We start from the raw sequence: 27,007 nt of genomic DNA, 5'->3' as shown, positions 1-27,007 counted from the left end.
TCGGTTGACCGAAGAAAATATCGGTCGACCGAAAAATACCTTCGGTCGACCGACCGAAAAAATCGGTCGACCGCCAGCAGCTAAGGAGTTTTGACAAAACATCCAGAGACTCATCGGTCGACCGGCACGGTCGACCGATTAAGGGTTGAGAAATTCGGTCGACCGTATCGGTCGACCGACGACACTCTGGAGACATAGAGAAGAAAGGTCATCGGATCGGTAGACCGGACCGGTCGACCGATTTCTGACATATTCTGAAATCAGGTTATTTGACCAAGTTGAAATATTTCCAAAATATTCATTTGACCTCTGAAAATTCTGAAACTTTGTAAAATGTTTTTAATACTAAAAACAAACTGCTTGGAAAAAGAATTTTGCAGATAGGTACTCAAACTTGTGAAAAATAGTATTTTGTGAAAAACGCTTAAAAGCACAAGTTTAAAAACGTGTGTGTGATTCCCAATAGCTTCAAGTAAACTCAGTAACTCTTTGCCTACATTCTAGCACTAGAGAGAAAAAACAAAAGAAAGCTAATATCCTCATATAGAGAGCAATATACTTGAGCTTTGATATAGCTTGAATCGGATGAAGCTTTTGATTGAATTTGTCGTTCTTGAAATAACGTTGCTTCATCTCTTGGCCTCCTCCTCCTTTGGATATCTTCGTTGTAGCGTATATTCCATCCATCCTCCGTTAATGGCACTAACGAGCTTGACAAATGATTTTACTACATTTACACTCAATAAGCCATTAGTACCGATAATGGTGGTTGTAAGAACATCATCAAAACATAAGGGCTAACAATCTCCCCCTTTTTGATGATGACAACCAACCATTATATAAGAGCAAAAATAAAATAGCTTATAGATAGGTGCTCCCCCTATCTATGAGCTCCCCCTAAATATATGCAACAAATGAGGAGATTTCTCTCCCCCTTTGTCACCATCAAAAATGGGGTAAAGAGAAATGCCAAATGCAAAATGCAACTAATCAAGCAAGCAATGTAGAACTTTCACATAGTGCATAAGCCCAAACCATTTCTTATGCGACAAAAATCATCCTCTCCAAGAGGCTTAGTAAATATATCCGCTAGTTGAGATTTGGTGTCAACAAATACTAGGGATACATCTTGTCTCTCTACATGATCGCGTAAGAAATGATGGCGCACGTCAATATGCTTAGTTCTAGAATGCAAAACCGAATTTTTGGAAATATTTATGGCACTTGTGTTATCACAAAAGATTTTAATATTTTGAAAATTCAAATCATAGTCAACTAAACTTTGTTTCATCCATAAAACTTGAGCACAACATAAGCCGGCGGCAATGTATTCCGCTTCCGTAGTGGACAATGCAACACAATTTTGTTTCTTGGAAGCCCAAGAAACAAGGGAATTTCCTAAGAATTGGCATGTTCCACTAGTACTCTTGCGATCTACCTTACATCCGGCAAAGTCGGCATCACAAAAACCATATAAATCAAAAGTGGTACTTTTTGGATAAAACAAACCAAGGTTAAAAGTTCCATTAACATACTTAATGATTCTTTTAACCGCAATTAAATGAGACGCTTTGGGAGAAGCTTGAAAACGTGCACATGCACATACACTAAACATGATGTCGGGTCTACTAGCGGTGAGATAAAGAAGACTACCTATCATACCTCGGTATAGTTTTTGGTCCACATCTTCACCACTCTCATCCGCATCAAGCTTAACACTAGTACTCATGGGAGTAGGCGCATGCTTAGAATTCTCCAACTTAAATTTCTTCACCAATTCCTTCGCATACTTGCTTTGTGAAATGAAGATCCCATCCTTAGTTTGCTTGACTTGGAGCCCGAGAAAGAATGTAAGCTCTCCCATCATACTCATCTCAAAGTGATCCTGCATAACTTTAGAAAATTCCTTGCACAAGGATTCATTAGTAGCACCAAAAATAATGTCATCCACATATATTTGAACTAAAATGAAATCATTTTTCCTTTTTCTCACAAAAAGTGTGTTATCAATAGATCCTTTTGAAAAACCATTTTCAACAAGAAAACTAGAGAGGCGAGCATACCAAGCCCTAGGAGCTTGTTTCAACCCATATAAGGCTTTTTGTACCCGGTAAACATGATTAGGAAAAGCATGATCTATAAAACCGGGGGGTTGCTCAACATACACTTCCTCTTCTATAAAACCATTTAAGAAAGCACTTTTGACATCCATTTGAAATAGTTTGAAATTTTTAAAACTAGCAAATGCCAAAAACATCCTAATAGATTCCAACCTTGCAACCGGTGCAAAGGTTTCATCATAGTCTATGCCCTCCTCTTGATTGTATCCTTGGGCAACCAAACGTGCTTTATTTCTAGTTACAATGCCATGTTCATCAAGTTTGTTTCTAAAAACCCATTTTGTACCAATTACACTAGCATTGTTAGGTCTAGGAACTAACTTCCAAACTTCATTTCTTTGAAAATTGTTTAATTCTTCATGCATAGCCAAAACCCAAAATTCATCATTCAAAGCATCATTAACCTTTTTAGGTTCTAGTTGAGATAGAAATGCAACATTACCACATTCACTCAAGGCTTTTGAGCGAGTTATAACTCCTTTTGAAGGGCTCCCAATGATTTGTTCCTTTGGATGATTTGATGTGAATTTCCAAGCTTTAGGTGGTTCAACTTGATCTTGAGCGTTTGTGCTATCCACATCCTTTTGAACTTCTATAGAGGGAGTGTCATTGATTTGCAACAAGTCCAATCCTCCCTCAATATCATCATCATCATCTTTCCTAGGCAACACAACTTGAGAGCCAACATTAGTCTCATCAAAAGTAACGTTTATAGACTCTTCAACAACGAGGCTTCGTTTATTGAAGACCCTATAAGCCTTACTTCGAGGTGCATAACCCAAGAAAATACCAACATCAATTTTGGAATCAAATTTATCATGGTGATCTTTTGTATTTAAGATAAAACATTTGCAACCAAAAACACGAAAATAACCAATGAAAGGAGTTTTTCCATGATAAAGTTCATAAGGGGTTTTCTTAAGCCTTGGTCTAATCAAAACACGATTTAAAACATGGCAAGCCGTATTGACGGCTTCCGCCCAAAAGTATTTTGGTAAATCAAAAGAATTTAACATAGTACGTGCCATCTCTTGTATGGTGCGATTTTTCCGTTCAACAACACCATTTTGTTGTGGTGTTCTAGGAGCGGAAAACATATGAGTTATACCATGATGAGCACAAAAATCATAGAAAAATTCATTTTGAAATTCACCACCATGATCACTTCTTATCTTAACAACTTTCAAATCTTTTTCATTTTCAATTCTTTTAACATGATTTGCAAATTCTTCAAAACAATCATTTTTCTTAGCAAGAAATATTGTCCATGTAAAACGAGAAAAATCATCAATAATCACAAAAACATAGTGTTTGCCTCCAAGAGAGGTAACACGCATAGGACCAAATAAATCAAGATGAAGTAATTGCAAAGGTTTAGAAGTTGATACCTCATGAATGGATTTGAAAGAAGATTTCGTTTGTTTACCTTTGGCACAATCCTCACAAATTGTATCTTTTATGAAGTGTAAGTTAGGTAGCCCTTTCACAAGATTCTTCTTAGACAATTTTGATATTAACTCCATATTTGCATGTCCAAGTCTCTTGTGCCAAATCCAAGGGTTTTCATCAATAGCCGCAAGACACTTCACATCTTGATTAACTAACTCATTCATCTCAAAAATATAAACATTAGACTTGCGATTTGCAATAAAAACAATATTTCCATCCATACTAATGATGCATTTATCCGGTTTAAAGGAAATATCAAAACCTTTATCACTTAATTGGCTAATGCTAAGAAGATTATGATTCAAACCACTTACTAAATAAACATCTTCAATTGTGGGTGAGGGTTTCTTACCAATAGACCCGATACCAATGATTTTACCTTTCTCACCACCACCGAAGGAGACATTGCCTCCTTCAATCCTTGATAGGGTTGCAAATAACTCTTTGTTGCCCGTCATATGATGTGAGCAACCACTATCAAGGTACCACATCTCCTTACGTCGTTGCCGTGACGTTCCCTACAAAAGAAGAAGATGAAGGTGTAGTAGCTTTAGGTACCCATGTCTTGGGTCCTTGGTGGTTAGTAGTTTTGGTACCTTTGGGTACCCATATCAAACCATAAAAATCTTCATTGTCTTTAATTCTACAATGAGTAGAAATGTGTCCATGTCTCATACAATAGGTGCATACAAAATTTCTTTTGTATGTACGAATGTTGGAGCTATGAAACCTATTTCTACCATGGTGATTGTAATTGTTATAAGCATGAGTGGGTCTAGTTCTACAACCCTCAATTTCTAATTTTTCAATCTTTGATCGTAATTGCTTGTTCTCGAAATCGATATCTCCTAGCAATTCATCTTTTAGAGCAAGAGAGGTTGTTAGTTGCTCTTGCTTAGTATCACAAGAGGTATGCAATTTTTTGAAAGAAGAGTATTCTTTAGACATTCTTTTAAATTCAAAGTTCAACTCTTCTAATGCCATAGCTATGTCACATTGCATATAGAAAGATTCACTTTCGGCCTCGGATATTACCTCTTGTTCATTTGCCATGAAACAAACATTTGGGTCATGAAGAGCAAATTTGGCTCCTTCTTCATCACTATCCGAGTCACTTGGTTCGGATTCTTCCCATCCGGCATACATAGCCTTCTTCTTTTTGTACTTCATGTACTTTTCCTTGAGCTTGGGGCAATCCTTAGCGATGTGACCCGGTTCGTTGCATTCAAAGCATTTTCCTACACGAGATGAAAACTTGTTGTTAGATCGGGGATTAAATTTTTTGTTCATTTTGATAAGTCTAGAGATTCTTCTAGAGAGATGAGCCACTTCTCTAGAAAAATCAACTTCACTCTCCGACGACGAAGATGAGTTGTCACTAGCTCCCTTGAGAGCTATGGTCTTCAATTTTGGTGACGGCTCCTCAACTTCGCGTGATGACACTTCCTCCTTTTCCTTCCCCTTGAGCTTCTTCTCATGCACTTTGAGCTTTCCGATGAGGCTATCAAGAGCTAAGGTAGTGAGGTCATGAGCTTCCTCAATGGCCGTAGCCTTGGGTTCCCATGTCGGAGTCAAGGAGCGAAGTATCTTGTAATTCATCTCTTGAATGGATAATTGCTTATCTAGACCATGTAATTCATTGATGATATTAGTAAAACGAGAAAACATAGCATCAATGGATTCATTTGGAAGCATTTTAAATAGCTCATAATCATGCATAAGTCCACTAATCTTAGATTCCTTAACTTGGGGGGTTCCTTCATGTGTGACACATAATTTTACCCAAATTTCGTATGCGGTTGCACACGTGGAAACTCTATTATATTCATTAGGGGAAAGACCACAAATTAAGGCGTTCATAGCCTTAGCGTTGAGATTAGCTAGGTGCCTTTCTCCATCGGTCATGTTCCCGACTTTGGACTTTTCTTCATATTTCTCTTCTATGAGCTCTAGAATGTCAAGGTCTATGCAACGAAGGTAAATTCTCATCCTAGCCTTCCAATAAGCAAAATTAGTGCCGGTGAAGAGAGGTGGTCTAGTTGTGGATTGTCCTTCTAGCATATGCATATTCAAAGAGGCCTCCATTAGATCTTTTCTCTAAGGTTGTTAAACCAAAAACTGATATAGAGACCAAGCTCTGATACCAATTGTTGGACCCTAGAGGGGGGGTGATTAGGGTCAAGAGGCTCTAATATGCAATTTAAAACTCAGCACAAGCAAACCACAAAACAGAAGTGCAATCAAATAGAAAGAGATAGAGTTAGGAATCGTTATCCTTGACGCGCGATGTGTTAACGAGGTTCGGCCCGCTGACCTACGTCCCCGCTCCCCACTCTCGAGGAGAAATCCACTAACACATCCGGTTTGGAAGCCGGAACTTCGTCTACACAGCGATCCCACAAGATCTCTCTCTCACTACACAGTTTGATCTCACAGATCACACTCCCTCACAGTAGATCTCCACAGATCTCAACCACACAGCAGCAGAAGAAAAAACAAGCAAGAACCTCTCTTTACACAAGCCCCTATAGCAAAGAGAAGAGTACTGAAGCTGGGAAGTGAAACACACTTGAAACAGAAAGAAAAACAGAGTTTTGAAAATTTTCTCAGGAAACAGAAAAAGCTCTCTGGTTTTCAAACGTTAGGGCTTAGAGGAAGAAGAAGAGGTCTGGGGATTTTATAGGAAAGTTTAAATCATTTTAAAACAAAAACAAATCTACCCAAATGAGATAATAATCTCTTCTTCAGACCCTCATCACAGACTGTGCCAATCACTAACAAGTGAAAGCACAGGGTTCGAGGCAAACGACCGTTTTAAAAAAGTCGCGGCTGAACAGAGGCAAAAATCGGTTGACCGAAGAAAATATCGGTCGACCGAAAAATACCTTCGGTCGACCGACCGAAAAAATCGGTCGACCGCCAGCAGCTAAGGAGTTTTGACAAAACATCCAGAGACTCATCGGTCGACCGGCACGGTCGACCGATTAAGGGTTGAGAAATTCGGTCGACCGTATCGATCGACCGACAACACTCTGGAGACATAGTGAAGAAAGGTCATCGGATCGGTCGACCGGACCGGTCGACCGATTTCTGACATATTCTGAAATCAGGTTATTTGACCAAGTTGAAATATTTCCAAAATATTCATTTGACCTCTGAAAATTCTGAAACTTTGTAAAATGTTTTTAATACTAAAAACAAACTGCTTGGAAAAAGAATTTTGCAGATAGGTACTCAAACTTGTGAAAAATAGTATTTTGTGAAAAACGCTTAAAAGCACAAGTTTAAAAACGTGTGTGTGATTCCCAATAGCTTCAAGTAAACTCAGTAACTCTTTGCCTACATTCTAGCACTAGAGAGAAAAACAAAAGAAAGCTAATATCCTCATATAGAGAGCAATATACTTGAGCTTTGATATAGCTTGAATCGGATGAAGCTTTTAATCGAATTTGACGTTCTTGAAATAACGTTGCTTCATCTCTTGGCCTCCTCCTCCTTTGGATATCTTCGTTGTAGCATATATTCCATCCCCAAGAGGAGTGGCGTCGGTTGACGAACCTAGGGAGAGGTTATAACCGAGCACTTGAGGGAGACACGTCTAGTTCAACACTTAGTGGGTGTAGAGTGGGATTGCAAGAGTGTTGATTGGTTGTTCGGTGAGCGTTGAAAACCGACACTGTGAGGTGTAAACGTTATTCGGGTGAGCGTAGAAAATCCAGTTGTGATAGTGGGTTTCTCCCCGAGAGTGGGGAGCGGAGACGTAGGACGAAAGGTCCGAACTCCGTGATCATATTGCTTGTTTGAGTTTGGCTTAGCACACTTATATTTGTTCATCTTTATAGCCTTTCTCTCATTGTTTATTTCATCCACTATATCATTTGTTTATGTTACCCTTATGTTTATATATCCTTGCATATATTTTTTATCATATAGGATATATCTTATTGTTCATCTTGCTTATCCTAGCTCATATAACTTGTTGTATTTCATACTTGCTAGGATAACTTGTTAATTAGTTTTTATTGGCATATAATCGGATTAGATTAGCATAAGACCCTAAAGGATCTAATAATAGGCATCGATATCAACTATATCCACAAAATGATGTCTTTATATTTGCTGATGGAGATTCACACTATTCGGTAACTTAACATCACCCATGGACTTAATCCAACCGATCTTGTAAGGATGTAGATGCTTCTCGGTAGGTAATTGTAGCCGCCTCACTATATCTCGTGAAACAAAGTTCTCCCTACTATTGCTATCAATGATCGCGTTGTAAATCTTCCACCAGATAACGGATCAAGTATGAAAGATTTTGTGTTTGTTGTTGATCCTGTTTAGTTCTTAGAGCCAATAATATCTTTCGAATCACTAAATAGTGGGATGGGTAATCATCAATATCTTCTACATGCCCATCCACTAGGTATAAGTTGCCTTCTCTCGCTAAAAACATCTTCATTGACTCGATCATCATCATGAACCCCCATTTTAATATAGCCACGAGCACAACAATAATTGGATCAGTGTACTTGTTCACCACATTTGAAGTACTTTCCCAGTATTGGTCAAGCGTAGGGGCTGGGTTTAGATTCCTGAGCAGATGTGCCTTGCCGAACAAGGCAATGTTAGACCCTAGAGGGAGGTGATTAGGGTCTTAAGCTAATCTAATCCGATTTTATGCCAATTAAAACTAATACAAATATATTCTTGTAAGATAGATATACAAGAGTTATAAGCAAGAATAAACAATATGAATAAAGAGATATATCCTAGCAAAGAGGTAATACATGCAAGGATATATAAACTAACACAAGGGTGAAATAAACATAAACAAGATAAGAGTGATAGTGTAAATAAACAATGCAAACACACAATATGATCACGGAGTTCGGACCTTCCGTCCTACGTCTCCGCTCCCCACTCCCGGGGAAAAATCCATTATCACAACCAGGTTTTCTACGCTCACCCGAATAACGTTTATACCTCATAATGTCGGTTTTCAACGTTCACCGATCAACGTTCACAATCACTCACAATGTTGGTTTTCAACGCTCACCGATCAACGTTCACTCCTCACACTCGGTTTTCTAGCTCATCGAAAACTTTACAACACTAACAATGTAACAACAAATATGTTCTCTATAATAGATGAGAACTCAATGAAAGCTCACACTCAATTGTTACAACTCTCACCAACCCAAATATACTATGTGAACTCAATGAAAGCTCACACTCAATTGTTACAACTCTCACCAACCCAAATATACTATGTATAAAAATATAATAAGTTCAAGTGGGTGTGTGTAACAATGAGTGAAATCAAATCAAAACTAAACTCAAAATAAAACTAGCTTTAATAAGATGATAATCAAACAAATAGATATAAAGCTAGAAATAGAGTTTAGAAAACTTCTTAATAGATCAAGAGGTAGAGGAGAAAGGTGGAAAACTTCTTAATAGATCAAGAGGTAGAGGAGAAAGGTTGGATGCTCAAACACCAATGGTTGATCTCCACAAGCTCTTGTGAAATTGATATCACAAAACAAACTCTCAATTTGCTTAAAAGATTTTTAAACAAAACTTAAACCAAATACAAACCCTTGTTAAAACTTGTTTAAAACACTCTCTTGGGTGTGGTAAATAGTTATGGCAAAGGGGTATATATAGGGTAGAAGAAAACAACCCAAAAAATCTCAAAAACCCACTAAAAACCAAAAAACAGAAGTTATAGTTACTGTTCAAAGGCCAGGTGCTACAGTAATGGTGGTCGATCGTGCTACGGTGTGGTCGACCGCACTATTCACGGACAGTTTTTGTTTTTGGCAAATTCTGGAATTTTGTGTATCTGACTTTGTAAAATCAATTAAAAATAGTAAATCAACTCCACAAATCATGATATTTTAAGAATAGGTTCTAGATATATAGATAAATATGTTAAAGAAAGAATTTCTAAAATATCACTTTCCAGTTGAGAGAAATAAATGTTTTAACACAGATATATAGTTTCTAAAAAAACTACAGAAAATACGGTTTTGTAAATTCAATTGAAAATAACAAAACAACTCCAAAAATAGTAAAACTTAGGAAAATGTTTGTATATATGATAATAAATATGTAAATGAAGAAAGTTTTTAAATCGCATTTCCCAATTGTGAAAACGCATCAGTTTTGCAAAAACATGCATGAACATGTGCACGAACATGAGCTAATTAAAAACTTGATTTTGTAAATTCAAATAAATATAACAAATTAATTCCAAAATTGATCAAACTTTGGGAAACATTTATAAACATAAAATTGAATATGTTAGAAAAAAATTTCTCAAATTGGGTTTCCCATTTGTAAAAACTCATGTATTTTGCAAGTGTGTCCAAAACATAAAAATGTGATATACATGAAATTTGATGTTTTGACATAAATAATATTTTGAAACCCTATGAAATGATTTTATAGACTTAATGAAATATGTATACAATAATTGTTAAGTTCATAAACCAAAACTTGTGTATATATATAACTATATATATAAAAACCAAATATGTGTGTGTATATATGATTGAGCTTAAAGTACTAACACACATAATATAAAACCTAAACTAAATATACCCAAGCTTGATTGATCTTCAATGTAGCTCAACTTGGTACACTTACGGATGAAGCTAGAACTTAGATCTTCAATTTGAATTGCATAGGCTTCACTCCACAATTCCGCCAACCTCCATTAGATATGATCGTGAATACGCAATTCCATCCATCCTCCAACACGTTGTTTGTCTACAATAAATAGAAATATTCAAACACTAGATAAATAATATTAGTGGTAAATTATTTGTTAAACATCATCAAAACAAAGAGGCCAACAGGCAAGTGTTAGTTCTAGCCACCTGCATAGCTAGTGATGATGTTGTAGTAATATCTGGATGTGTTTGCTGTGTCAATTCTTCAAATTTGTTGCCACTACTAGAACCATGATTCATGTAACTACATGTGACGACTAAAAGTGAGGGTGTGATTTGCTGTGTCAATTCTTTAAATTTGTTGCCACCACTAGAACCACGATTCATGTAACTACATGTGACGACTAAAAGTGAGGGTGTTATTGTACTTTATCCTTGAGCGCTAGGTTATAGGCCTCATAAAGTCTCCACATAGTATGTAGTGCTAATTTATCTTGAAACACGTTTTGTAAGCCATTTTTGTAATGAGAAATTTGATGGGATTTGATCTCATTCAAGTTATTTCTACTTGATAAAATAAGGAATTCAATAGTATATTCATGAACAGAACACGTGACTTGATAACAATTCTGGAGTTGAGCGAATAAGATCTACTCATAATCCAGGAGCAAGAATCTACATTAATTGTAGCTTCCTCTCCATGTGACGCCAAGTATGAATAGCTGGCTTATGTTGGTGAGCCCAACTAATTTAGAGTTAATCCCACCATGTTGTAGCTCCACCTCACAACTTGTAAATCACGAATGAAACTTTCTTTCTATCAGGGATGGATTGAAACTCGAAAAACATCTCAATTTGGTGAAGTCAATCAAGGAAATCTTTAATGTCGAGATTTGCCCCAAAAATAGGGAAGATCCTTAACTCTACCGTGGTAATCGGGACCATGTCTCCCTTCACCAGGAGCAACTTCATCCTAAAATTGTCCCATAATCCTCTAGATATCAATTCTTACTGTCTTAATTTTTATGCTGAGCATGAACACGTGCCCTAGTGGGTTGATCAGAGGGACATCCCATGCATCTCATCATTAACTTGATTTTGTTTCCCTCTGTTCATGATAGTAGTTAAGTTCATAATCGCCGTGATGATTTCTTCAATACGCCGATCTTGGGCGTCAACTTGCTGCTCGAGATTATTGGAAGGGTGATTAATTTCATTATCCTTAGTGGTCATAGCAGGAAACAGTCTCTTTCTGAATACCAACTAATGTAGCTGAAGCATAATCAAAAGAGACAACTACTTATTCTCGTACGAGCAAAACGACTCAACCTTAAAAACCCTACGAGTAGAAAACTTTCTGAAATAATAATAATAATCAATCTAAAGAGTTTCATAAATTCGTTCCCTTTATACTAGGTATAAAACAATGCAAAATTACTAAAAAATAGACTTCCTAAAAATAAAAAATATTTCTTTTTTTGTTAATGAAAAGAATTTTATTCATTCACCAATGTGAGAAATATATATACATCAAATATCTCAAAGCATTTGAGATTTCAAAAACCTGTATACATGAACTTCAAGTAAAAAAACTGTTTACATGTTTCACAAAGAGAGTATCCACGCCCGATTCACCTCCTAAATTTGTGAATTAAGGATTGCAGTTAGAATGTCCATCTTAATCACCTTAATCAATTGAGCTGCATTTCTTTGCTTCTGTTGAAAAATTCTAAAATTTCTCTCATTCTAGATATTGTAAATTGCAACAGAGAAAGCCATTCTTTTGATTCCTTGCTTGAAACATTTCCCTCTTAGCTTTGTACAAAACCATTCTAAGATAAAATTCCACTCACATGATTTCCAAGTAAATTGAAGCCAACTCATTATTTCATTCCAGACCTCTTTAGAGTAGTTACAGGGAAAGAATAGATGATTCATGTCTTCCAAATCAGTTCCTGAACACAAGCAACATGTATTGGCATTTATTAGCTCTCTCTTCATCAATCTGTTTTTGGTGAGTAATTTATTCAAGAAAGCAAGCCAACATATAAAGGAATGTTTAGGATAGCACATTTGATCCCAAACAGCGCTATGCCATGGCACTTGCTGAGTTGCTGGCGACAGAGCATAGTACACAGCTGAGATATAGAATTTTGAACTCCTGTAGCAAGCACTAAGCAGTTGCAACAGATTATCAATCCCTCCACAGGAGAGTGCAGAATTTTGAACTCCTGTAGCAAGCACTAAGCAGTTGCAACAGATTATCAATCCCTCCACAGGAGAGTGCAACTCTATCTCTTACTTTCATCAATTCTAAGCAGTTGCAACAGATTATCAATCCCTCCACAGGAGAGTGCAACTCTATCTCTTACTTTCATCAATTATTTCCACATTCAAGAGTCACTACTTTTTGCAATCACATGCCATATATCACTGCGTCTCATGTAAGTCCCATGTACCCACTTGATCCAGAGAGATTCCTTGTTAATATGGATTTGCCACAGGATTTTCAATGCTGCAGCCAAGTTCCAAGTTGAGGCAGAATAAACACCTAGACCTCCTCTCTTTCTATCCAAACAAACATTTTCCCAAGCAACAAGAGGAATTTTAGAAGACTGACTGGTTTTTCCCCATAAGAAATCCCTAGATAATTGATCAATTTTGCGGGTGACTTTGATAGGAAGAGTATAGTTGGACGACCAGTAAACTTGTACACCCATAATAATACTCTTTATGATTTGTAATATTCCTGCATAGGTGAGATTATTGTGTTTCAACCAGTTTTGAAGTTGGTCTGAAACTTTGTTGATGAGTGAGCTGTAGTCTTCATAGGAGAGCATTTTGCACACTAAAGGAACTCCAAGGTATCTGACTGGAAATGTTCCCTCAGAGAATCCCAGTTGATTTATGATTGAGGCTTTGATATTTTCCTCAACTCCCCCCAAAAAAATAGATCATTTGCTTGCATTTGCCTCCAATCCAGAGATTTTACTAAAGCTTTCAACACACTGATGCAGTTTTCCCACTGAATACAAATCACCTATACTAAAGAGAAGTAAGTCATCAGCGAAGATAAGATGAGTAATTTTGAACTTACCACACCTTGGATGAACTTTTAAGAATCTATCAAGCTTGAGCAAATCCAAACTTCTCAAAAGATATTCCATACCCAAAATAAAGAGATAAGGAGAGAGAGGGTCATCATGCCTAAGTCCACGTTCACCCTTGAAGTAACCATTAAGTGAAATAGAGAATTTAGGACTAGATATACAGGACATGATCTAGTTAATCATCACAACAGGAAAACCCAGGCCTTTAAGTATTTCATTTAGAAACTTCCAGCTAATAGTGTCAAATGCCTTCTTAATATCCACATTTAACATTACTCTTGAAGAAACATGCTTTTTACTGTAATCCTTGGCTAATTCATGTGCTAACAAGATATTACTTGTTATTTGTCTACCTTTGACAAAAGCATTTTGGGCTTCATACTAATTCATGTGCTAACAAGATATTACTTGTTATTTGTCTACCTTTGACAAAAGCATTTTGGGCTTCATTCACCAAAAAACTCATGATTGATTTTACTTGTTATTTGTCTACCTTTGACAAAAGCATTTTGGGCTTCATTCACCAAAAAACTCATGATTGATTTTATCCTATTAGCCAAGATCTTTGATATAAACTTGTAAAGAACATTGCAACATGAAATAGGCCTAAAATCAGATGGATACACCATATCCATCCAGACCAGGCGATTTATTCTCAGGCATGGAGAAGACTGCTTCTCTGATTTCTTCCTTAGAGATAGGTTTTGAAAGAATACTAGCTTGAGAACGTGTCAAGCAGGGACCAGATTTTATGATTTCAATATCAGGTTTCAAAGTGATGACCTCCTTTCCCATAAGATTCTTGTAATAAGATACAAATTCATTGGCAATATCATCTCCGTCAGTTAACCTTTGCCCCAAATTATTGTAGAGAATCAAAATCTTATTTTGGTTCCTTTTCAGTTTAATCATTGAATGAAAAAACCTGGTGCATTTGTCTCCTTTGATGCTCCAATTAATTTTGGCTTTCTATTGAAGAAAGGACAATTCACAATCAAGCAATTTGTTGAAATTTGCTAAGCACTCTTTTTCTTTGTTGATGATTGATTGACTAAGAGGGTTATTCTGGAGATTTTCCTGTACTTCATCCAGAGCTTGTCTAGCTCTTAAGACTTGCTCACTAATATTGCAGAAAATGCCTCTTGTTTAGATCCTTGAGTACACCTCTCAAATTTGTGCACACAGAATACATTTTAAAACCAACAACATTAGATTGCCATATACTAGCAACAGCTGGAAGAAATATTACATAAGAACTAGAAACTAGATTAAACCAAAACTCTTCGATGCGCAGTTTGAGCCTAAAAACGATTTCCTTTGACCCTAAAAGTCGATTAGAACGACAAAGCTGTTCGACTTATAGAGCACTTCTGAGCTTTTTGAAAACATATAATAATAGTGTTTTTATGGAGGGAATTAAAAGTTACAGTCTGTTGAAGTGGCACGTCAAAATGTGGCCGAAAATCATTCTTTTTTTATGATGTAGCAATGCATACCCCACTTGTCTGCTACGTGATCTCATGAGATTTATATTCTCTTCTATAGAAAATTATGTAGGCAATGATTTTTTACGCACACATCAGTGTAATTACTATTATCGTATCAGTGAAGATTGCACTAATAACAATTTCCCTGATGGACGGTATTGATGTCATGATGTGTGAATCACTTTTCATATATTCTGGGTCAAAAAAGAACTTAAGTCTTGTTAAGAGCACATAAGTATATGAACCAATTCAGAATCAAAAGTTTGCATGCATTGATTAGCTCGATCGAGGTTCACTTCCCGCATCTCAATAGCAATTCAAACACACAAACACACTAATAAAAACTTGGTCGAATCCATCAAGGATAACCTTTATTTTCCTAGTCTGAGACTTAGCTCTATGACAAACTTAGCTAATGTAGTACATTGGATCCGGAAGCTTGAAGGTGCGCTCACCCTGCGGTGATCCTAAGATATCACTCCACTGATCTCCAATGTTCCCGACAATTCTGTATCCCTCGTCCGCCAGTTTCCGCCTTTCACTTGACTTGAAACTCACAGCAGAGGTCCCTGAGTTCGTTGGCCTGTAATCATGAGATCATCAAGTATCACACGTATCAATTTCATATAGACAGTTGAATATTACTAACTACAGAATCAGTATAATCAGTACATGAGTTGTTGAGTATCAGCTGAAAATTGACAATGAGATCGACGTATAGTACGTATATATGTCTCATTCAGCTCCTTCTCTATACGATTTTATATACGAGCGTCATATATGGATCCGCCCCCCTCTCGTAGATGGTTGTGGTATCTCAGGATGCTTTTGCTTTTTTATCCTTAATATAAAATTAGGAAGGATAAATATTGATTAAGATTAAAATCTTGAGAAAATTGTACAAATTAAATTTGAGAAAAGAGTTATTCTCGTCCTAAACGATGGTTTGTGTGACCTCTTTAAAAAACCTATATTCCAATGATTAGTTACTTAGTTGTCAAATATATTATAAACAGTTGATAGTTCTTTTAGGGTCAATTTCACAAAGCTATTCTGAACCAGTAGAAATTGTTACATAAACTATTTTTATTAGAGAAAATTTTGATTTTTTCCAAACAACTGCATTAACAATTATATGGTATTAATCTTAATTAAAGTTCATGTAGTTATTTGACAATATAGTATACGATGCATGATAATGTTGTAAAACACAAAAAATATTTCATTTACGAATATCTTCCGATAGGAACATAATAGTTCTAGAAATTCTATGATATTTGCTCTAATAAAATATATAGCTTGTGGTATATATGCTTATGCAAATCCGTTTCAAACTTATATATAGTAGGCTTTCAAACATTTACCCTTCTTTTTAAAAGCTCTTTGTAAATTAATTTAAACAAAAACAATCAACATTTAGGAGGATTTAATTAATTTGGACTTACTTGAGCAACAGCTTCTTCCAAGAGTGATATCCTTGCTTTTTGAGGTTAACAGTGGTGGCATTCCTCTTATCCTCTCCTCTACCAGTCAAAAATACAACCTTGATCCCCAACGACACCAGTTTGTAGTACAGCTTCAAGCTCTCTGGGAGAGCAGGTGCAACCCCCTTGATCACCCACTCATTGAACAATTTGGGGTTGAATGTTCCAACCCTATAACAGAATTTACAGTGACAGAAACAAAGTTGAGATTATTAATCTCTAGTTTATTACGGGGTTAATTACATCTACAAGCTTTTCCATCATGTGCACTTATAGTCTTATACTATAATTAAAGAGTGTGCGTCCAGTGCCTACTAGAGAAAATTAAGAGAGGATCTCTTTTTAACACATCATGTGACGTTCATTTAATATATACATATGTAACGTAAAGATAACTATATATGTTCGGACATCAGGATGTCTAATTAACTACAACACAGTACGTGCATGGGTTTTTTGAAGGAAATTTGACTGGGGAATTGGTTAAAATTTTGCTGCCACATTACCAAAATTTCACTTTTAAATCCTCTCCTCACGAGAATTTTGGAGATAAAGCCATTTGTGGAAGCCAATATACCAGTCTCACTTCCTATGCAACTTTCTATGTAAACAAACAAAAAAACGTGGAGATTTGAGAAATTTGAAGAAAGTGGACTAAGTAAGTCTATCTCACTGAAAGATGCATGCAACTGTGTCTGTCACTCATTAAGCTAACTACCTAGCTAGCAGTTAGGGGTGGCAAACGGGTCGACCCGACCCGACCCGACCCATATAAAAATTGACCCGACCCGTATAAGTGTGACCCAACCCGACCCGTTTAATAAATGGGTCAATGTGACCCGACCCGATTATTAAACGGGTTACCCGACCCAACCCATATAACCCGAATGACCCGTTTATCAAATACAAGACATATCCTAACACACATAACTAGTAAAGAAATTAATACATACACAAAAAGAACACTTTTTGCAAGCTCTTTAGACAAAAACTATCACTACTTACAACATGGAATTATTTCAAAGACACATTCAATATTTAAATGTACTTCAACGAATTGCAAATATCGACAAACAAAAATACATCGATGCAGCTCTTTAGACATAGAATAATCTAAATTAAGAACTAGCAACAAAGAATTTAACACAAGTAAATAAAGAGAATATACACAAGTTTACAACAAAATAGTTAGGAACTTGATTGCCATTATCATAGTCCATCTCCAAATTTACAAAAAATGCAATTAAAGTTTACAAAAAAATATATTGTGTATGTACACAATATATTTAGTGGATCTTTGTATATATTTTTTCCAAGAAAATTGTCTTTTGCGGCAACCATGATCTTCGCAGTTGTGCCGCCAGTTATCAGACTCAGTGGATACCAAAGATACACCTGCAATTAAACCTAACCAGATATTTCCTCAATACTGATATCAAACAAGATATTAGCCACTATATACCCATAAATTTTCAAATGTACAAAATTTTGCATAAATCATTCCTAATCCAGTTCAATTTCTTCTTCCAACAAAACCAAAAAAATACCCAATTAAGCGATCGAACAAAAAGCCCAGATAAACCCAACAGAACTAAAAATCAAGAGCGACCCATGTCAAGAAAAGACACCGGATATATTTCACCTTATTTCAGTATTGATAACTTTGATGTTGGATAAGTACATTGATGAAAGGATCATTCTTTTATAATAATGGAAATCTAATGCATAAAATATGTATATGTGTTAACTCACTTTAACCATTGTATAGATTTTTTATGTTCGGCGGGTTAAGAAGGGGTTAAGTCTCCTTAACCCCTCACTTAACCCTTTGCCAAACGGTACCTTAGCGTTTTTAATATTTGATAAAAGTTAACTGTGGTGATTCTTAATAGGGTGCTGCTATATGGACCCCAAATAGGGAACCCAAGGGGGGACATGTGAGGTGTCCCCCTCGGAATGCATGATGCACTGTTCATGCATTTAGAGGGGGACACCTCACCTGCCCCCTGTTTCCCTTATTTGGGGTCCCTGAGGCATTTTTGTTCTTAATATTACATTCGTCATCAGATTTTGTTGACGTGACAATGATCTGGCACTGTCATGTTTAGCAAAAAAATTAGTGAAATCACAAGTTCAACATACACGTTTGTATGAAACTTACAACTAATTTTTGCTAACGTGTCAGCCACGTGATCTCGTCAACAATATTTTACAGAAGTTTGCAAAAAAGAACATAGATTGATGACAATGATAATATTAATGACTGTGTGGTTGATGATTTCTAAATATTAATGATCCGAAACGATACTTTGGCTAGCACATAAGGGGCCTACAACAAAGTTTTGCCAAAAATCTATATGCATTATTAGATTATCCATCATTATTTTAAGTCTAATTTCTAGTTAAGTCCAATTTGATTTATGTTAAGTCTAAATTTACAGAAAATCCTCAGCATTAAAAAACAACAAATTATACTCAACCCTAATAACTTACACTAAACTCTCAACAAACCTAGATCTACCCTAACAAGCAAAAATTAGGATATATAAGCAACGCTAAAACGAGTGAGTGTTTATAAGTGCAAGTTTTGAAAACTCCATTAAGAGTATATAAGTGCTGACACAAACAAGTGAGGGTATATAAGTGCAAAATAGAGAAAACTAGACGATATTTAAGTGCAATTAAGCCATTCGAAATTAGTCACTCAAATCATTTAAATTGCTACTACATCCTCCGAAGTATCCTAATTTGTAAATTCAATGATTCAAGGGTGGGAGTCAACAGGGACTACCATCGCAACAATACTAGCAAATACTTTGCATAAACCCTAGAAACCCCCCACCGCCGCCTCTTTTGGCACCGCCGCCTCTTTTGGCACCGCCGCCGACGCCACCGTCAGCGCCTCTGCCGACTAGATTCCAAGTCCCCCGCCGCCGTCGAGCTCTGTTCCAATCTCCGTCGTTGCTTCTCTCAAAAGGTACTCTGCTTCCCTCTTTGTTAACTTCTGTCCTGGTTCAATTTGTAGCTGTAGATTCGCCCTAGACGCTTTTAGGGTTTGAATTCATTCTTTGTTGGTATACGATCAGATTGTGTTTGTTTGGGTAGACCCCCTAGAGGAACTCAAGTTTGAGTTTATATTGAAACCTCTAGAGGTCTGAATTTTGTCAACTATTATTCATGAATATTTATATATATATTAAAAATTCACACATGTGCAATTTCGCGTAATCCGATCAGTTGTCGCATAATCTGATTAACCATGTTTTTAAAACCTTGCCACTTACATCCTAACATGATATGCATGTTTAAATTCTAAGTTTCTTGTTGTTCTTTTCTGCTAAATCAGAGTGAGCGTCGAAGATATGAGAATGTGTATATGGAGCAGCATTTAGGTTAAATATGGGGTAACTTACAATGAGTTCGTCTGTGTGGATCGTGTTAGATCTAAATCAAAACTTGAGATCTAAAACCATATAGCCATGATTAATTCAAAGAGATTAACAATAATCAAAAGAGCGGAAGCTTATACCTGAATCCATGGATGAAATCTTGATTTGGGTTTTTGATGATCTTCTAACCTTAGGGTTTCTCTAAATCCGAATTTCTCTAGCTAGATGGGGGTGTAGAGAATTAGAGAATGTAACCCTAGGTTAGGGACCATAACCCCTTATTTATAGATGTTGTACTTTTGTAATTTAGCCCCTCAATAAATCACAATTACAACCTGGTATCTGCACATATAACCCCATGATTATATTTAAATACCCATTAACCCAACTTAATTGATCACTTTAGTGGGTTATCCTGAAAGATAGCAATACACATTGATTAATCATATGTGCCCACAAATAGATTTATTAGATTAAATCCAACAATCTCCCACTTGGGCACCATATGATTCCTTAAACTGTGTATAACCTTATGAGCTCAAAAATTGCTATCACTGAAATGGTATTTCCGAACAATCTCGTCCATTGACTATATCAATATAGGATCAAAGCGGCCTTCGTCACATTTATCGTGACTCGACCCATCAATGGTCACATATACCAATACAATCAAACGACATAGATCAATCATGGATGTGCAGCATGAAAATTACATGCAATGTGATCAGTACATGTCTATTTTCAACTGGTCCTCCTTAGTGAGGTCAAAACCAAACATAATGTAACAGAGTGTCTTAACTGAATACTTTATTCTGATCAGACAATACAACCAAACATAAAGCACCACAAATACAAACTCCCACTAAAACATAATATCCTCAAATAATACCACACCCATATGAGCAGTATGCTCATGAAAGACCTTAGGTGGCAATCCCTTAGTAAGAGGATCAGCTATCATGGAGTTTGTCCCAATGTGCTCTATGGATATCTGTCCACTCTGTACCCTTTCTTTCACAACCAGGAACTTAATGTCAATATGTTTTGACTTAGTTGAGCTCCTGTTGTTATTGGAATACATTACTGCAGATTTATTGTCACAATATAGCCTTAGTGGTCTTTCAACATTTTCCAAAATGCGCAGTCCCGTGACAAAATTTCGCAGCCATATTCCCTGATTGGATGCCTCATAGCAAGCTACAAATTCTGCTGCCATAGTGGAGGAAGCTACTAGTGTTTGTTTGACACTTTTCCATGATATAGCTCCTCCTGCTAACATATAAATGTAGCCTGATGTAGACTTCCTGCTATCTTGGCATCCAGCAAAATCAGAGTCCGAATACCCAATGACCTCTAATTTCTCTGATTTTCTGTATGTGAGCATGTAATCTTTTGTTTTCTGAAGATACCTCATAACCCTTTTGACTGCTATCCAATGATCCATACCAGGGTTGCTTAAGTATCTGCCTAACATCCCAACAATGTACGCAATATCCGGACGCGTACATACCTGAGCATACATTAGACTTCCTACAGCCGAAGCATAAGGAATCTTCTGCATTTCCTGAATTTCAAGGTTACCTTTAGGGCACTGATTGAGACTAAACTTGTCTCCTTTAGCAACAGGGGTGTCACCTGGTCTGCAATCTTGCATGCCAAACCTTTTAAGTACCTTATCGATATAGCTCTTTTGTGATAATCCAAGAATACCCCGAGAGCGATCTCGATGTATCTGGATCCCTAATATAAAAGAGGCGTCCCCAAGATCTTTCATCTCAAAATTCTTTGATAGAAATCTCTTGGTTTCGTGCAACATGCCTATATCATTAGTGGCAAGCAAGATGTCATCCACATACAGAACCAGAAAAATATACTTACTCCCACTGAACTTGTGATATACACAGTCATCAACAATGTTCATCTCAAAACCGAACGAGATAACTATTTGTTGAAACTTATGATACCATTGACGAGGAGCTTGCTTGAGTCCATAGATGGATTTCCTTAATTTGCAGACCATATTCTTTGGGTCTCCCGACACAAAGTTTTCTGGTTGCACCATATAGATCATCTCATCAATGTCTCCATTGAGAAATGCAGTCTTAACATCCATCTGATGTAACTCAAGATCATAATGAGCAACAAGTGCCATGATTATTCTGAAAGAGTCTTTCGATGAAACCGGAGAGAAAGTCTCTGTATAATCAATGCCTTCCTTTTGAGTATAGCCTTTAGCCACAAGACGTGCCTTATACCTCTCCACATTACCGTTTGCATCCCGCTTGGTTTTAAAAATCCATTTACAACCAATTGGTTTTGCACCTTCTGGTAATGGGACAAGTTCCCAAACCTTATTGTCTTGCATAGACTTGTACTCTTCATTCATGGCATCAATCCACTGTTGAGAGTTAGAACTTTTCATGGCCTGAGAGAAGTTGATTGGATCATCTTCTAACATTCCACTACTTTCCTCATGTTCTTGGAGAAATACAATATAATCATCCGGAATAGCATTTCTCCTTTCTCTCGTGGATCTCCTTAATGGCACTGGTTCTTGAGGTTGTTGAGTTTGTTCTTCTGGAACAGGGAGTTGTTCAACATTATCATCTTGAGGTTCCGGATTTACTTCTTGAGCAACAACAGGTATAGGAACCTGAATATTGTCAAAAGTAACTGTATGGATTGGATCTGAAGCCAATTCCTCCTCAAAACTAATGTCTCTAACCTTATTTCTCCCCCCAAACTCAACATCCTCAAAGAATGTTGCTGTTCCCGTCTCAAAAATGTTCCTTATAGTGGGATCATAAAACTTAAAGCCCCTAGAGCGTTCAGAGTATCCAATAAAGTAGCTGCTAACTGTTTTGGAGTCCAATTTCTTTTCATTTGGCCTATAAGGCCTTGCCTCAGCTGGACATCCCCAAATATGTAAATGCTTTAAACTGGGCTTTCGACCAGTCCAAAGCTCATAAGGTGTTTTAGCAACTGCTTTACTTGGTACTCTATTCAGAATGTAAGCTGCTGTCTTAAGTGCTTCTCCCCAGAGTGACTCTGGTAAAGAAGAATGAGCAATCATACTTCTTACCATATCCTTAAGAGTCCTGTTTCGTCTTTCAGCTACACCATTCATGCTAGGTGAACCCGGCATGGTGTACTGTGGGACGATACCGTATTCCTCTAGGTATCTAGCAAATGGTCCTGGACGTTGTTCACCTGAACCATCATATCTACCGTAGTACTCACCACCACGATCAGATCTGACGGTTTTAATTCTTCTGTTGAGTTGATTCTCAACTTCAGCTTTATAGGCTTTGAACATGTCCAGAGACTCAGATTTTTCATGAATAAGATATAGGTGCCCATAACGTGAGTAATCGTCTATGAATGATATAAAATATTGTTGACCATTCCAGGATTCCGTAGGGAATGGCCCACAAATATCCGTATGTATCAATTCTAAGACATCCGAAGATCTGTTGGCACCTAATCTTTTCACTTTGGTCTGTTTTCCCTTGATACATTCAACACATACGTCGAAGTCCGAAAAATCAAGGGAATCCAAAATGCCATCAGACACAAGACGCTCAATTCTACCTTTTGAGATATGACCTAAGCGCTTATGCCATAATGTCGCCGAATTTTCCTTATTTAATTTACGCTTAGTACCACGTGATTCCACATGCAAGGATTCATTGTAAGAAGCAATTGTATCAAGCAAATATAGGTTGTCATAAATACTCAAGTAACCGGTTCCCACAACATTTGAATTAAAAGATAAACTGAATTGACTGTTTCCAAATGAACAAGAATAACCTGATTTGTCCAATACAGAAACAGAAACCAAATTCCGTCTAAAAGACGGTACTACAAAAGTATCTTTTAAATCCAAATAATAACCAGTTCCTAACAACAACCTAAAGTGCCCAATTGCTTCCACATCTACCGATTGTCCGTCGCCCACAAAGATGTGTCTTTCAACATCACTTGGCTTTCGGTAGCTCAGGCAACCCTGCATAGAAACACTTATGTGAGTAGTAGCACCAGAGTCTAACCACCAAGTGTTTCTAGGTACTGAAGCTAAATTAACCTCAGAACAGACCAAAGCAAGGAACGTACCCTTATTATCACGCCAGGCGTGATATTTTGTACAGTCCTTCTTTACATGTCCAGGCTTCTTACAGAAGAAACAACCCTGATTATCCTTATGTTGTTTCTTCTCAACTGGACCCTTAGCAGCTTCCTTATCATTCTTCCTTTTCTTGCCCTTATCCTTAGAGGCATAGGCCAAATGAGCACTTTCTGTCTTATCTTGCTTCAACCTGTCTTCTTCTTGCACACAGTATGAAATGAGCTCATTTAGAGTCCATTTCTCCTTTTGACAGTTATAACTGACCTTAAATTGGTTAAACTGTGCAGGAAGAGACAACAAAACCAGATGCACTAATAACTCGTCACAAAGATCGAGTTTAAGTGCCTTAAGCTTTGAAGCAATATGAGACATTTCCATAATGTACTCCCTGATATTTCCTTTGCCCTTATACTTCATTGAAATCAAGCGAGCTAAAAGCGTGCTTGTTTCTACCTTATCGTTTTTCGCAAAACGCTTCTCAATTTCGGCAAGGAAATCTTTAGCCTTAGTAATCCCTTCGGATTCTATGCCCCTGAAGGCTTCCGGAACGCCGCGCTTAATGATCATAAGACTCATGCGATTTGAACGCTCCCACTTCTCATGCTCCTTCTTTGCATCAGGAGTGCTATCCGCATTGAGAGGTTGGGGTTGTTCAGTTCTTAATGCATAGTCAAGATCCATGCAGCCAAGAACAATTAATATGTTCTCTTTCCAAACCTTGAAGTTTGTCCCATTTAGCATGGGAATTGAGTTGATGTTAGCAGAAATTGTTGCAGCAGATGCATTAGCTGAAATAAAACAAAAGAATGCTCACATCAATAACCATAATCAATAAAATTCAAATAATGACAATCCCCATCCAAGATACCGGCACAACATTAATATCAAGTCTTTGGACAGTAATATTAACTTGTAAGTGATACCTTGTTGCAATGATCAAACATTGACAATAACTCATGTCAAATAATGAAACTATCTTTGGATCGATTCATTATTCACATGTAAACCTTATAATTGTCACACGCTTATCATCGCAGATGTGTATACAGTCTAAATAAATATTAACCTTCCTTTGGGCCGATTAAATATTTACACGAAAGCATACACACAAACATCTCACATTCCTCATGAACAATCTACACAAGAGAGGTTACTTTGGCAACTTCTTGCTTCAATTAATCACAAGAGAGGTTACTTTGGCAACTTCTTGTTTCAATTAATCAATTGGAGTGAAAGACAACCTTAATACCTTAGTGTCATAATATTTGAATTAAATAATTGATTAAAAACCGAATTAGATTTAAATTAAAAAATTTAAATCAACTGAATTTCCAAAAACTTAATTGGGGTCTCACAGCTTAACTAGGGCCCATAACTTAATTGAATAAATTAAGTATACCAAAGTGGACCCATGAAAAGCCGAGGCTTAACCATAATGAACACGAGGTTCCCTTAACTTTGAACGCGAGGTTCAACTGTATTGAGTACGAGACTCACTTAAGCACGAACGCGACGTTCGTCTGAAAGTGAACGAACGCGAGGTTCGTTTGATAAAAGAACGCCGAGGTTCAATCTTGGGAACGAACGCGAGGTTCGTTTAAAGTACGAACGCGAGGTTCGTCTGAAGTACGAACGCGAGGTTCCTCTGAAGTTCGAACGCGAGGTTCGTCTGAAGTACGAACGCGAGGTTCGTCTGAAGTACGAACGCGAGGTTCGTCTGAAGTATGAACGCGAGGTTCGTCTGAAGTTCGAACGCGAGGTTCGTCTTAGAACGAACGCGATGTTCGTTAAAATTGAGCTTGACGCTCACCTGAGTTGAACGCAAGGTTCACCTTAGAACGAACGCGAGGTTCGTTGAGCGCGAAGCTCGGTTAAAAAATGAACGAACGCGAGGTTCGTTTGAGGTAACCACCTCCTTAATTGTCGCCATGAACCCTTAGGGTTTCAAATTGAAACCGCCGCCGACAAACCCAAAAAACCTTTGATTTTTTTTATTTTCAAAACAGATCCAGAATTGGAAAAAATTGAAGAAAAATTCAAAGAAAAATCCCAAAAAATTCCAAAAAGTTACTGTTCACCGGCGATTTTTTCAATTACTGTTCATCCGAAAAACTTTACTGTTCATCCGAACAAAAAAATTTTGCTACTGTTCACCGAACATTACTGTTCATCCGAACCCAAAAATTGAATCTTTAACCAGAGATTTAAGATCAAAAACCCAATAAAACTTAAATCCCTAAGAATTAATCAAGGTGGCTCTGATAACACTTGTTAGATCTACATCATAAACTTGAGATCTAAAACCATATAGACATGATTAATTCAAAGAGATCAACAAATAATCAAAAGGGCGGAAGCTTATACCTGAATCCATGGATGAAATCTTGATTTGGGTTTTTGATGATCTTCTAACCTTAGGGTTCCTCTAAAACCGAATTTCTCTAGTTAGATGGGGGTGTAGAGAATTAGAGAATGTAACCCTAGGTTAGGGACCATAACCCCTTATTTATAGATGTTGTACTTTTGTAATTTAGCCCCTCAATAAATTACAATTACAACCTGGTATCTGCACATATAACCCTATGACTTATTTAAATACCAAATTAACCCAACTTAATTGATCACTTTAGTGGGTTATCCTGAAAGATAGCAATACACATTGATTAATCATATGTGCCCACAAATAGATTTATTAGATTAAATCCAACAGAATATATTATCTCTAAGATATGATATTATTCACCCACTTATTTGGGTGTCTATCTCACAATAATAACCAACAGTTTGCAAGACTTTTCTTTTTAACTTGATAAGGTTCAGATATAAAAGTACAAACTCAATCTCATCACAACTGTGGAGATTATTGTACATGAGATCTATGGCATGATATTCAACTAACTCTGATTTAGTTTAAACTAACCATGAACTTGAAATAGATACTTATAATTTATTTGTGAGTGTAAATTTGAAATGAGTACAGTTTATAAAAGTAGTAAATGATATATCTAGAATGAATCACGAGAATCTACTTCAACCGAGAAAGCGATTACGTACCCAAATCCATGTTGGGCATAGTAGGGAATATTAGACAGCGAAGTCTCATCAACGTCAAACACCCAAACATCCTTCCCATCCCCCCTCAACTCATTCCCCTCCGCATAT

The 27,007-nt window shown here is 36.9% G+C and overlaps 1 pseudogene; it reads right to left on the bottom strand.

Annotated features, from left to right (window-relative positions):
- LOC109845037 overlaps positions 15,255 to 27,007 on the bottom strand; it is a 17,795-nt pseudogene continuing 6,042 nt past the window's right edge.

Source organism: Asparagus officinalis, chromosome 6 (genome assembly GCF_001876935.1).
Source record: "Asparagus officinalis chromosome 6, Aspof.V1, whole genome shotgun sequence".
Lineage (NCBI taxonomy): Eukaryota > Viridiplantae > Streptophyta > Magnoliopsida > Asparagales > Asparagaceae > Asparagus > Asparagus officinalis.
This window is presented reverse-complemented; position numbering and strand designations above follow the sequence as displayed.